Raw genomic sequence first — 13871 nt, 5'->3', positions numbered from 1 at the left:
ATATAGCAATTAGGGGCCAACATTAGGAAGAGTCCAGCTACGAGATGGTAAATGTAAGTTGGGTCCAAAGTGTATAGAGCCTTAAACAACGGACAGGATTTGGGATTTATTCTGTAGATAATAGGTAGCATCAAGGTAAAAGTGGTGGTACAAAATCTCAGATCACACTGATTTTTCTAGTACTAGGTTTTGAACCGTTATCTGTGGGGGAATACTCCCCCCAGTTAGTTTTGTTCTGGAGTAGCTATAAAGGTCAGTTAACCTTGCCTTATTGGGAGTGAAGAATGAAAAGTTCTGTTCCAGAAGATAATACACCCACATCTGCTGTTGCCAAGATTTTTCCTTCCTTGTTACTTAATGTTAAAGTGAGGAAACCGGGCGCCTGGGTGGCTCAGGGGGTTCAAGCCTCTGCCTTCGGCTCAGGTCATGATCTCAGGGTCCAGGGATCGAGGCCCGCATCGGGCTCTCTGCTCAGCAGGGAGCCTGCTTCCTCCTCTCTCTGCCTGCCTCTCTGCCTACTTGTGATCTCTGTCTGTCAAATAAATAAATAAATAAATAAATATTTAAAAATAAATAAATAAATAAAGTGAGGAAACCTCCCAGGAGTTCTGAGAATTAAGTAGTAACTCCCAAGGGAATTTCTTATGCCTGTTATTTATGTAGCTTATTAAAGAAAGAAAAGATGTCTTTTATAAACATGACCTTATTAATATTTGTTGAATCCACTTCACACAATCAGGAAAGATGGTGGGGGCCAGGGAGTATGGCAGGAGACCCAAGAATACCAGTCATTCTAGTGGGTATGCAGTGGTATCTCATTGTGGTTTTAACTTGATCTCCTGAGGACTAATGGTGTTAGTCACTTTTTCTTATGTTTACTGATAATTTGTATAATTTCTTTCATGAAATGTCTATTCAAATCTTTTGCTGAGTTTTAAAAAACATCTGATTGCTGTTTAGTTTTTTTAAGATGAAAGAGTTCTTTATATATCCTAGATACAAGTTCTTTGTCGGATATATGCTTGCATATGTTTTCTCCCAGTCTGTGGCTTACATGTTCATTTTCTCACTGGTGTTAACTTTTAATTTTGATAAAGTGCAATTTATCAGGTTGGTTTTTGTTTTTTTGGCAACTACTGCTTTGTATGTCTAAGAAATCTTTGCCCCCCTCCTAGTCATAGAGATACTCTCTCACGTTTTGTTCTGAAGTTTTTATGATTTTAAGTTTCACATTTAGGCCTGTCATCTGTCTCAGATTAAATTTTGTATATGGTGTGAGGTAGGGGTTAATTTTTAGAAGTTAATTTTTTTCCCATATGGATGCAGAATTATTTATTCCAACACCATGTTGTTGAAAAGACTTTCCTTTGTCCATTTCTTTGACACCTTTGTCAAAAATCAAATGATCAGAGGCACCTGGGTGGCTCAGTGGGTTAAAGCCTCTGCCTTCAGCTTGGGTCATGATCCCAGGGTGCTGGGATTGAGCCCCGCATCAGGCTCTCTGCTCAGCGGGAAGCCTGCTTCCTCCTCTCTCTCTGCCTGCCTCTCTGCCTACTTGTGATCTCCTTCTGTCAAATAAATAAATAAAATCTTAAAAAAAAAATCAAATGACCATAGAGGTGTGGCTTATGTCTGGTCTCTCTATTCAGTTACACTGATGTTTGTCAATCCTGAAGCCAGTACCACACGGTATTATGATAGCAATAACTTTATAGTAAGTTTTGATATCAAGTAGTATAAATTCCTGAAAAATTGCTCTTCCTTTTAAAAATTGTTTGGATATCCTACGTCCTTTGCACTTGTGCTTAATTACAGAGTCATCTCGTTGGTTTCTCCCAAAATCTTTCTGGGAGTTTGAAATTGTGTTGAGCCTATAAATACATTTGGGGAGAATGAATATCTTAACAACAAATCTACCAACCCATGCATATAGTATATTTCTCAAGTGTTTTAAGTCTTTTAAATTTCTTTCAATGATGTTTTGAGGTTTTCATTGGAAAGGTCTTACATACCTTGTGCTAAATTTATAAAGATTTTTATATGAAATACCCATAACATAAGATTAACCATGTCAAAGTGACATTTCAGTAATATTCAATTCATTCACAATCTGGGAACACCACTACCTCTATTTAGTTTCAAAAGATTTCCATCATTCAGAGGGAAGCCCTGTACCATTAAGCAGTTTCTACCAATTCTGTCCTCCTCTTCACCCTTGAAAACCACCAATCTGATTTCTATATCATTGGCTTTGCTATTCTAGAATTTCATATAAATGGAATCATGCATTATGGGACCTTTTATGTCTAGCTTACTTCACTTAGCATAATGTTTTTAAGATTCATCCATGTTGTAGCAGGCATCAATACTTCATTTCTTCTCATGGCTGAAAAAGTATACACTATATTTTGTTTATACATTCATCAATTAATGGACATATGAGTCATTTCTACCTTTTGACTATTGTAAATAGTGCTACTGTGAACATGTGTATAAAAATATTTGAATACTTGTTTCCCATACTTTTTAGGTATATACCTAGGAGTGGAATTATTTTTTTTAAGATTTTTTTCTTTCTTTCTTTTTTTAAATTTTTACTTTACTTTCATTAATTTTTTTTCATTCTTTTTTTTTAGTCTTTTTAAAAAATTTCTTTTCAATGTAACAGAATTAATTGATTATGCACCACACCCAGTGCTCCATGCAATACGTGCTCTCCGTAATACCCAACACCTAGATCCCCCAACCTTCCACCCCCCACCCCTTCAAAACCCTCAGATTGTTTTTCAGAGTCCATAGTCTCTCATGGTTCATCTCCCCTTCCAACTTCCCTCAACTCCCTTCTCCTCTCCATCTTCCCATGTCCTCCATGTTTTTGTTATGCTCCACAAATAAGTGAAACCATATGATAATTGACTCTCTCTGCTTGACTTATTTATTTGACAGAGAGAGAGATCACAAGTAGGCAGAGAGGCAGGCAGAGGGGGAGGGAGAAGCAGGCTCCCTGCTGAGCAGAGAGGCCGATGTGGTGCTCCATCCGAGGACCCTGAGATCATGACCCAAGCCCAAGGCAGAGGCTTAACCCACTGAGCCACCCAGGTGCCCTGATAGGAGTGGAATTATTATGTGATAGAGTAAGTCTATGTTTAACTTTTTTAGGAGCTGCCAAACTGTTTTCTGTAGTGGCTGCACCATTTTACATTTCCACCAGCAATGTACAAGGGTTCCAATTCTCTCACGTCTTCACCAAATCTGTTACTATCTTTTTAGTAATAGTCATCCTAGTAGATGTGAAATGGTTTTTGTAGTGAAGTGAAGTGAGTTCATTGGTTTTAATTTGCATTTCCCTGATGACTCATTATGCTGAACATCTTTTCCTGTGTTTATTGGGCATTCGTGTATCTTCTCTGGAGAGATGTCCATTCAAATCTTTGCCCATTTCTTATTTAGATTGTCTTTTTATTATTGAGTTGCAAGAGCTCTTTATATATTTTGGATACAATTTCTTATCAGGTGTATAATTTACAAATATTTTCTCTCATTCTGTAGGCTGTCTTTTCTTCATTTTCCTGGTGATATCATCTGGAGATCTAAAGTTTGTGATTTTTATGAAGTTCAATTTATCTATTTTCCTTCTATCTCTTGTGCTTTTGACATTGTGTGTAAAAAGCCATTGCTTAGGGGCACCTGGGTGGCTCAGTGGGTTAAAGAAACCATTGCTTACCCTAAAGTCGTAAAGATTTATGTTTTCTTCTATTGTTTTAGCTTTAAGCCACCATTCAAGTAGCACTGTGCTAGAAGTACTTATATTTCCAGGAACATATAATACCTTAGTTAAAGAAATCATCCTAATGGAGAAATTTCAGCTTCAAGTGCGTTTGGTGAGGAGAGAACTTTTTGTTTAAGAGAGGTCTTTAGGATCCTTCAAATTATGTCAGTGAGGGCGCTGCCAATTCACCTCTGTGTACAAGGCTCTTGCTCTGGCTTACTTGGCTCCCCTGGCAATGTGTACTGGAGTTTAGTGGTTAAAAGCAGAGGTTTTGAAGTCATAATGTCCAAAGGCTCAAATTCCTAATTTTCTACTTATCAGCCAAGTGACTTAACTCCTGAGATTTCAATTAAATAGTTAAATAGTCTCTGCCTTATAGGGTTGTTTAGAGGATTAAATGAAATAATGTGTTAAGACACTTAGCACAATGTTCCGCTTATTGTAATCACTCAGAGAAAGTTGGCTGCTGTTATTATTATTGGCTGCCAAGTAATTGGATGATAGTGCCATAGAAGCAGAGGGATGAGAAAGCAACTACATATAAAATCACAGTTTCACCAGTGATGGTTTAGTACTGAATTGAAACAGTATTTAACCATGTTTTAAAGCACACAATTTGGGGTAAATGTTGATTCTTTAAAAAGTCAATCTCTAGAGGGCCATAAAAGCTATTTTAATCACTACAACTAATTACAAGGAAGTATAAATCAATAAACTTTGCTAAATGGTCTAAAATATAATAAAGAAAGCCATCATTAACAATCATCCAGGAAGCCACTGTCCTTAATAGTGAGATGATGTAAAAGTTGGATGAGAAGAATGAATTTTATTGTTTGAAAACTCCAGACGTTAACAATGCTTTCAGGGAAGTTTCTAATTTGGTACAGAGTCATGGCTTTTCAGAATGATTATTTACTTTAGATAACATGAGTTCATTACTTCTAAATTGTGTGTATATTAGGCCTGGTATGGAAATAAGTGGCCATTTGCAGCAAGGTATTCTCGGCTCTTAGTATTTTTTGGATCCTTTCTCAGCTCAAGACCAGCTGTCTTTCCATTCTTTCTCCCGAAGCTACAGCATTGTTTCAGAGCCAACATTAAGACTGGAGTCCAGAGGCATCTAAGAAAGCCTTAGCAGCCTTCTAGTCCTGTGTAATGGTGACTGCCCCATGTCTAGGGGTCCCAGGGCTTTTACCTGGTCTCCCAGTGTATGTTGTTGCCCTCTGACTAGGAGAGCCAATGACCACATGAGTTCTTGAGCCAAATTCCTCTCTGCCAGTCATAGCCCTAAGTCAAGCACTGGGCTTGGTTCTTGCTGCCCTATTTATTCTCAGTGGTGTGTTTTCCCAAGGCTGGTACATGGCTATGAATACCAAGTGAGAAGCAGGGACCCCTTATCAAAGATGATGATCGCTGATAACCTCCTGCTCCTGGAATATCTGTGCTGCTGGGCTCTATTTCCTTTGTGGTCCTGGCTACACACCAGGTCACAGCTTTGCTTGTATCACACAATAATCTGTGAGGCCTTTTGGACAGTGTACCTTTCCAACCCAGTTGCTGTTCTGTCCTGGGGAGAAGATCAAGTTTAGGTCCAGCCCCTTCTGTCATCTTCACCTACATATATTGCAATAGGGGATATCAGAGATGTTACAGACTGGTTCAGCTCTGATGGTGAGGCCAAGAGATTGAGCAGGAAAAGCTTACTATAGAAGTAAGGAGAACTGGATTTTGAGTCTTTACTCTGCCACTAACCAGCCTTCATATCCACTGACATCCCTTAGCTAAATCAAAGGGCTAATGAGAATTTAAGATCACATAGATGGCTTTATACATTGGAAAGCTGTCAACACTAGTAAGAAGTTGTGTTACTGTTGGGTGATCACTGAGCCCCAGATAGAGAGAAGGATTCTGTAATCAGTTAACAAAATCTAAAATAACAGTGGTTTAAACAAGAGAGAATTTGATTTTGTTCCAAAATAAAAAAAAGTTTGGATGTGGGCAGTCCAGAGTAAGAAAGTTGGTTCAGTAGTCTTTGGGGACCCAGGCTTCTATTATCTTTCTGTGCCATACTAGCATATGGCCTCTATCTTCAAAGTGACCTCATGGCCCAAGATGGCTTCTGGGGCTCCATCCATACTGCAGACATCTGGAAAGAGGGAAAGGGAACCGAAAAGGGAAACACTGCCTAGGTCAAACCCTTTTGAAGTGACTTTCCTGAAAATTTCACATATTTCTACTTATATCTTATTGGGCAGAATAGAGTCACGCAGCCACATCGAATGGCAAGTAAGCCTGGGAACTATAGTCTTTCATCTGGGTGCATTGCCACCAAGAATGAAAGCTGTTGGACGGTAACTGACATTTGCCATATATAGTCATTGGAAAAACCAAATGAAATGTCAGCATTCCTCGAGAGAGAATTTAAAGTGAACAATGAAACAATCTGCTTTTGTGATTGGCTCAAATAAAACAAATGATGTCCACTTAATCAATAAAAATATTTTCTGTGGCTACTACATGCCAGGGATTGTGCTCGACAGCAGAGAGATGGTAGTGAGCTGAAACAAACAACAAACTCACAAAGTGTGTAGTGCACACCTTCCTATGAAAGGAAGTGTGTATAATTCCAAACTGTGGTGTGGGTTGTGCATGGCGAATTGTGTTAGGCGGTCAAACTTAACTTGGTGCCCTCAGCTGTGTAGAGAGACAAAGGACCACTGTCATTGGGCCTGGAGTCAGTTGGACGGATCCCCACTAAATGATGTGGTTACACGTTCTTAGCACACTGGTGGAATTCTTCTCTGAACCTTCCTCACTGCTGACCAAAGCTGTTTTAACTCTTACCCTTCAATGAAAGAGATCCTATCTGCTTGGTCATATTCCCTGTAGGTAGGAGAGAATTCTCTTTTCCACGGAACTGAGGCTACACTCATTGCTTAATCTGAGGAAACTGGGATGTGATACCGCACTCTCCTTGCCTGCGGCAGATCGATGAGCAATTACTCAGGCATCCTAAGGATCGAAAGCAATGTCCATCGGCAATGTATACCCAATAGGAAATGCTTTATTGTTTGGGCCTGATTTCTGGGTTGATTGACTATGGCCATTTCTGATCTCATGATTTCATTTGTGATTGAAATAGAGAATTTTATTTGTACTGCCCTCATTCTTCATTAGCTCATAGTTGGCTTGACCTTGGAATTTTGACATGATAAAACAGTCCAAGAAAAGAGTACAGCATTTTTCTGCTCTCATTTTGTGAAGCCAAGAATTTTTATTTGTCCTTCTGAAGAGTGACTTTATTTTTAGACCCCATGCAGCATTTTAGATGGATGTCCTGTCTGTTTCCACAGGGCAGCTCAGATAACCCAGTCACATCCGGTATTAGGGACAAATTATTTTTGTTCCAACTTAGGAACATCAAGCGTTGCTAGAATGAAGAAAAGGTTTTCAAACAATGAGTCTTGGAACACTGAAAAAAATAAAAATAAATTTTAAAAAAAGGTTTTTGCTCTCCTTCATGAGAAAATATACGAATCAATGATGTTTCCATATCATATGTTGGACTTTTTTTTCCTCTGAAGTTTTTGGGTTTGTTTGTATAACTTCATGGATTCATGGAAGATTCTTGGGCTCTAGACTGAGTCTGATAAAATACCTCCAGATAGGGGAAGCCTCAAAGGTGATGGGAATAAAGACAATGGCAGTTTCCCAAGTGCTCTGTTAAAGATGCACAGCTGGGCTTCTACAGAGCCTGGAGTTTAGGAGGAGAACCAGAAGGCTCAGTGTGGCTCAAACTTATTGCTTCAAACTTATTTGCTGATATTTTAGCACTCTTGACTCTGAGACATTTCAAGTTGCAATCAGGAAAACAAGAATGACATTTCAGGCTTGTTTACCCTATCAGATGATACAGCTGCAGGAGAAAGCCCTTCAATTCATCTGTAAGTCTGTGAGTTTTTTCAGCCTGCCCAGTCCCTGTTCTGGCTCTGAGAAGCCAGGTCCTAGCACTGGTCTCTGAAGTTACACTGGGTTCTGCAGAAAATGACCATTGCTGTCCTCTGGTGGTAGGTCATGAAGCCAGGTTTGTGTTCTCACAGATGATTTTCTGTCACCTCTGGCAGTATCGGTTTCAAGTACAAAGCTAAGGGTTCTGGGCTTCCATCCCTATATGTAATGTAAAGCTCACATGGAGAAAATGCCCCACTAACTTGAGGGCCCAGTTACCCTCCTAAGTACAGCTGCCATTTTTAGAAACGTGTACCCTGTCTGAAGGGTGGCGTGAGTCTTATGCTCAGACACAGGCCAGAACACCTCTGAGTCAGCATCCGTCCTGTGCGGCCAGTAACAGCATCCTCATATTGTTTCCACTAGTAATCACTAGGAATCTGTCCTCAGATTCCAGGACCGGGTTAGATTCCTTCTGTGACCAGCTTCCTAGGAAGAAAATCACTAATAAGTAGCTCTCCTTTGGGTTCTTCATATAACAGCCAAAGGTAAGAAAATTTGTCTCTAAGGCAGATTGCGAAGCCTTTTTTGATAGTTCATAATAATGAAGGTGTGGGGTGGAAAGTATCAAATACCATGGTGATGCATTTTAAGCCTCTTTTGAAATCTGCCATGAATGCCACTGGCAAGGTGCCTGCGCCTCTTCAGTTAGCATGGTCTTGGGCAACCTCATGGTAAGATGTCTCCCAGAGTGGATTTCTGCGCAACTCAGCGAACTTAGAAATCCTGGCCTCAAAGGAGTTACCATTTTGGTCCTTCTATCTCATCTGAAAGGCAGAATTTTTGGCATACAAAGATCTTGGGGGACACTTGGGAGACTCAGTTGGTTAAGCATTCGACTCTTGATTTCAGCCCAGGCTCTAATCTCGGGTCATGGGATGGAATTCTGCATGGGGCTCCAAGCTCAATAAGGAGTCTGATTGAGAATTCTGTCTCCCTCTCCTTCTACCTCTCCCTCCACACACTCTCTAAAATAAATAAATAAATCTTAAAAAAAGAGAGATCTTGGACTTTGATTCAACATCACAGTAAGGAGGGAGGCATAGTATCAACACCATCACCAAGGCTGTCAGAAGACCTAGCAGGAATCCAGAAGCCTTCCTTAACCCTACAAAGATCCTAACATGATGGGGAGGATTCCAGCTGCTGACAGTGGCCAAAAGCTAACCTAGACTTTAATAATCATTTTTGAAGGAATTCCATTTTCAAAAATAATTTATTCAAATATTTTATGCCAAAATAATTCTAAAAAGTATTCATTTTTATTAGTTGCCCCCAATCAAATGTGCATTTAACTACATGAACACCACTATTAGTTCATAGTTTTTTTATTATAGACTTTTTTTTATCCACATGAATGTTAAAGAAACTACAACAGAGTTAAATACCATTTTTGATAACATGATTATATTCTTAATTACACTCAATATTAAACTGTAAAATATTTCCAGAGGAATACAATCTTCATTCATACAGCAGGCAAAGTACCAGAGAGGAAGGGGCCACGTGTAAGTCTGTCCAGTTTCCTGTGAAAAGCGGGTCTGTATGGCTGACGCCATCCCAGGTGTCAAAACGTGATCCCCACTCCTAGGACAGGTCTTGTGTTTCCACCAAGAATCATGTCTTCAAACGCAACAGATAGTCTTGCTCTCTCCACATGTGCAGCACTGAGATCACTTGGAACTGTCCACGGATTGCCCACCCTGGTTGGCTAACAGCACTTTCACGATCTGGTTCAGTTGGCCTTGAAAAACACAAAGACTCAAACTTTGGTTCCACCAAAAGATGAGACAAGCATTGGCTGCTCTGGTTGGCGCCCCCCTCCCCCCACTAACGAATGGCCACTACAGTCGATTTTCCATGGTTGTCCATGCTGCTTTGAGGTCACTTGTCCTTGGGTTCTCCCGAACCTGATTTTGTATTGGATTCCCAAGCCCTTTCAATTTGCAGTCTTTATGTGGGTCAGAAGTGCTCAGTGGCAGGCTGTATCTTACAAGAGAACAAGAGTAAGTGGTTCTGTGCACCTGGGAGAAGACAAAAAGCACACAATGAAGACTTCAGCACCATACAATCATGTCAAGGAACATTTAACATATCCTGAGAGAAGACATTTTTAGTACTGTTTGGATAAGATATTTCAACAGTGACTATGAAAGCACCTTCTTTTTTACATCTATTTGCCTGCCATCTTCCCTTAGGCATCTCCGCAGACATTGAGCCAAACTAGAATGATTACATCAGAGTGTGCTGATTTGCTATCCCTTCTTTGCAATAAGGCCATGTTTGCAGGGTTCTAGAAGCTCCAGGTTGCTTAAGACAGCCTGCAGTGAAAAGGGCAGACAGAATATCATGCACCAGTGCCCCGCTGGCTTCGGCTGGATGGCCTGGTACATCCACTTTTCTTGTCCTGAGGTGTCAGGGCAATGGCAAAGCACAGACTGGAGTTCTTGTGATTCAACGTCAACAAAACCATTGGATTGGCTATTAGCTGCATATTTATCACTGATAATAGAAGATGTGAATTAAGCCACACTCTCTGGGTATGATTCAGAGGTGAATAGATGAAGTGTGGGAGATAAAGCCAGGCAACCTGGCTCAAATCTTGCTATGTGCTCCCAGTGAGACCACAGACCACGTACTCAGCTCCTCTGCATGTTGGCTTTCTCAGCTGTAGAATATGGTGAAAGGAGCAGTCCTTCTCTCAATGGGCTGTTTTGGAGATTCAATAAGATAATAGACACAAAGCATTGAGCAGAGCAGGAGCACGTTGTCAGTTTCAATGGAGACTCTTGAAAGAACCTGGTCCTCTACGTCTGACTACAGATGAAAGAAATGGATATGCTAGTCCTTCCCTTTGTCTTTGATCTATACAAAAGGAAGATGCAGAGTGTTCTATTACAATCCCTCCCTATCCTTTTAAGAGCTTTTTCTTGTTATTATTGTTGTAGCAATTATTCCAAAACTGAAATAAAAGTAACAGGAGTTTACCAAAGAGGTAGATATTGTTAGTACAGGAAGAAAAATTCTCAGCCTCTCCAGAAGTATGCAAAGGAGCCATTTGTGTTTAAGAAAATGCAGATATATAGTGAAAGTATGTTTGTCATGCCCTAAGATGTTATATATGGTCTTGAGCATATTTAATAAAAGCAGTTCCTTTATGGGAAAGGAAAGAGAGCATGGCGGATGTCTGGTATGCAAGAGTAATAGTCAACATTGTAGACCAGGCAGAGACTCTAATCAGACTTGGCCTCCCACATTTTACAGATGAGAGTGAGCCTCAAAGAGATTGTATGACATTCCACTCAAGATAACATAGGGAAGGAGTGTCAGATACAGAAGGCAGACTCCTTCCAAACCAGCCCAATGATCCTTGGGAGACAGAGAAGTGTAATTGAGTCAAACAGACTTGGATTGAATCCTGGCCCTGTCACTTGCTAGCTAAGCAACCTCAGTGAACCTCAATGTTTCCTTGCATGAATGGGGATAATAATAGAATCTACCATATAGAGTTTTAAGGTTCAAAAGAGATAGATAATATGGCAAAGAATTTAGCCCAGCCGTCTGGCATAATTAGTGCTCAAGAAGTGATAGTTATTACTATTACTATTTCTGGCTTGATCACGAGTTTCTGTATGACTATGAACAAGTCACTTCCCACCATCCACTTTCCACTTGTGTAGAATGACTGAAAGACCTGGGTGCTTCACCATTTGTATAAGGTTAAAAGTTGCCTGGGGGGGTGCCTGGGTGGCTCAGCTGGTTAAGCGGTTAAACAGTTAAGCCTCTGCCTTTGGCTCAGGTCATGACCTTAGAGTCCTGGGTTCTAGCCCTACATCAGGCTCCCTGTTCAGCCTCTGCCCCTCACCCCACTCACGCTCTCTCTCTCTCTCATTCCCTCTTTCTCTCTCTAAAATAAATAAAATCTGGGGGACAAAAGGTGCTTGGAAGAAAAAGAATGCATATTGATAGTTACATTAGTGTTGACGTCATGGTACTTCTTTGGGAGTACAGATTTCACAAAGATTACATTGGGTGTCTCTGCAGGACATGGATCATGGAAAAAACTACATGTAGGAGAGACTGTCAGGAATAATTCTGGTGTTAGAACCAGTCCTAGATGCAAGTATAATACACAGAGCATTTTAAAATATTTTTTTCAAATCATTTCTGTTGTACTTGTGAGTTTACGAATGAAACAAACATGCAAAGTAGTCCAATGGCTAATCTACTAGGGCTTGTTGTAGGAGGTAGCTTGAAAATAAAGAAAGCAAACTACACTTAACACAGCTGGTTGCTAAACTAATAGAATTCATTGCCCCAAAGGGGACAATGCCTAGGTTGAAGAAAGGTTTAGATAAATCCATGGGTAATGGGTCTTTAAGGAGTTATCAAGGAAAAAGCTAAGAGCATTCAGTGCACATGCCTAAATTTCGAAGTTGGTATTTTTAGGAACAACAACTTGGCTCTTGTAATGGAATTACCCAGTTAGTATCCTGGTCTGGGTGGACCTTTATTCGACTCGACTTGGAATTTCTTCTGTCCTAATGTAGGGCAAGAAAGATTTGTAGAGCAGTGATATGTGGCAATACTTGCTTGGCTTATTAAGTGGATTGCCTGTGGTTTTGAAAAGCTTCCTCCTCTTAATAGTCACTGGGTGGCAAGAACACAGCACACTACCTTAAGGGTCACTCTTGCATAAGACATTAATGCATCAGTCCCTCATTTGGAAACCTGTGGTCACTCAGCAAGGCAGAATTTGTCTCTCTCCCTTGGTGTAATGATTTTTATTTTGTAATCTCTCTTGGGGTAATTCCTTGCAGGCTTGGCATGTTGAGAATCAAATACCGCCTCTAACAATATGGTCGTGATTCTCTGCTTGGCTGATTTAGCTCAGCATTTAAGTAACCACTAATCTTCTGAAAGCACCAGGGTCTACTTAGAGAAATCCCTGTTGTCTGCAAGGATGGAAACAAAATCAGCATGAAGGAAGCATTAGTTACTAAACACAAATCAATCTTTTTTTTTTTTTTTCTTCCCACCTAGCTGTACTCGATGTCACCATCAGAGGCATGGTTTCTGGGCAGTGAGTCCTCATTTTGTAGGTGCAAGAGAAGTTCATCGTAAGCAGGGAAGATGATTTGGGGAATCAGAAGGAGTAAAAAGAGAGTTTGCTGGAGTTCCTGAGGGGAAATGAGACTACATTCTAATGGACAGACCTCAAAAACACGGATTAAAAGAAGCCATATACCAGAGAACATTCTGTACACTGTCCTTCACTAAAGCTCAAAATCAGGCAAAGCTGATCTTTATTGGGTTGGGGGATGCCTAGGCGGGGATACAGGGAGGCAGTCTGGGTGCTGGAAACCTAAATGAGTTCATCTTGTGAAAATCCACTGAATTTTGATTCGTCAACTTCATGACTTGAATGGCTGGCTGATCTCTGGACTTTCATGAGCGTGTGTTACACTTCCATAAAAACGTTATTTAAAAAGAACACATTCTAATATAGTTTCTTTAACTTGAAAAAAAATCACTTTATTTTCAAATTATTATCCCTATGAGTTTACTTGGATGATTCTCGCCTTGATTACCTTCGTGTTCTGGGTTAAGATTTAGTGAAGTCTGACTATTTTTAAATGATTCATTTCACCCAGCTGGTACAAACCTGTCTTCTTTAATGGGAAAGAAATGCCCAACATCAACTTTAGGCTTAAGAAGAACATACAGAACAGAGCCAACTCACAGGCCCACTTGTGTATGACTTCATGGAGATGGAAACACAAGGACTTGTTACTTGACTATCTCTCTTGCAGAAACAACTGCCCACAGAGGACAGGAAGTGTGTACATGAGAAAGCTGGCACTGAATCTAAGGTCAGGAGCCCTAGGATCTCTTCCTAGTTTTGCAACATGCACCGAAAACATCACGACTCTCTTCTCCATACCTCAGTACGTTGTGTGTAAAATTAAGGAAGAAGCATTTGACTGAGAGACCGTCTTGGATGAAATGTGGGAGACATAATTATCACTATTTAAGATAAATGCTGAAGATTATCACTAAAAAAGATGATGACGAGAGGTGGGATTTTCATTTG

General features: G+C 40.2%; 1 protein-coding gene across 2 annotated transcripts in view; it reads right to left on the bottom strand.

The window, feature by feature from the left end:
* Positions 1-9598: 9598 nt before the first annotated feature.
* The window catches only part of SKOR2 (SKI family transcriptional corepressor 2), a 52359-nt gene continuing 48086 nt past the window's right edge, over positions 9599-13871 (bottom strand). For both annotated transcript variants that reach the window (XM_059139659.1, XM_059139658.1), the window contains exon 9: positions 9599-9801. The gene's annotated coding sequence lies outside the window, so the exon portion shown is untranslated. The remainder of the gene's footprint in view (positions 9802-13871) is intronic.

The sequence above is a fragment of the Mustela lutreola genome, chromosome 11 (assembly GCF_030435805.1).
Source record: "Mustela lutreola isolate mMusLut2 chromosome 11, mMusLut2.pri, whole genome shotgun sequence".
In the NCBI taxonomy this organism is placed as follows: domain Eukaryota; kingdom Metazoa; phylum Chordata; class Mammalia; order Carnivora; family Mustelidae; genus Mustela; species Mustela lutreola.
This window is presented reverse-complemented; position numbering and strand designations above follow the sequence as displayed.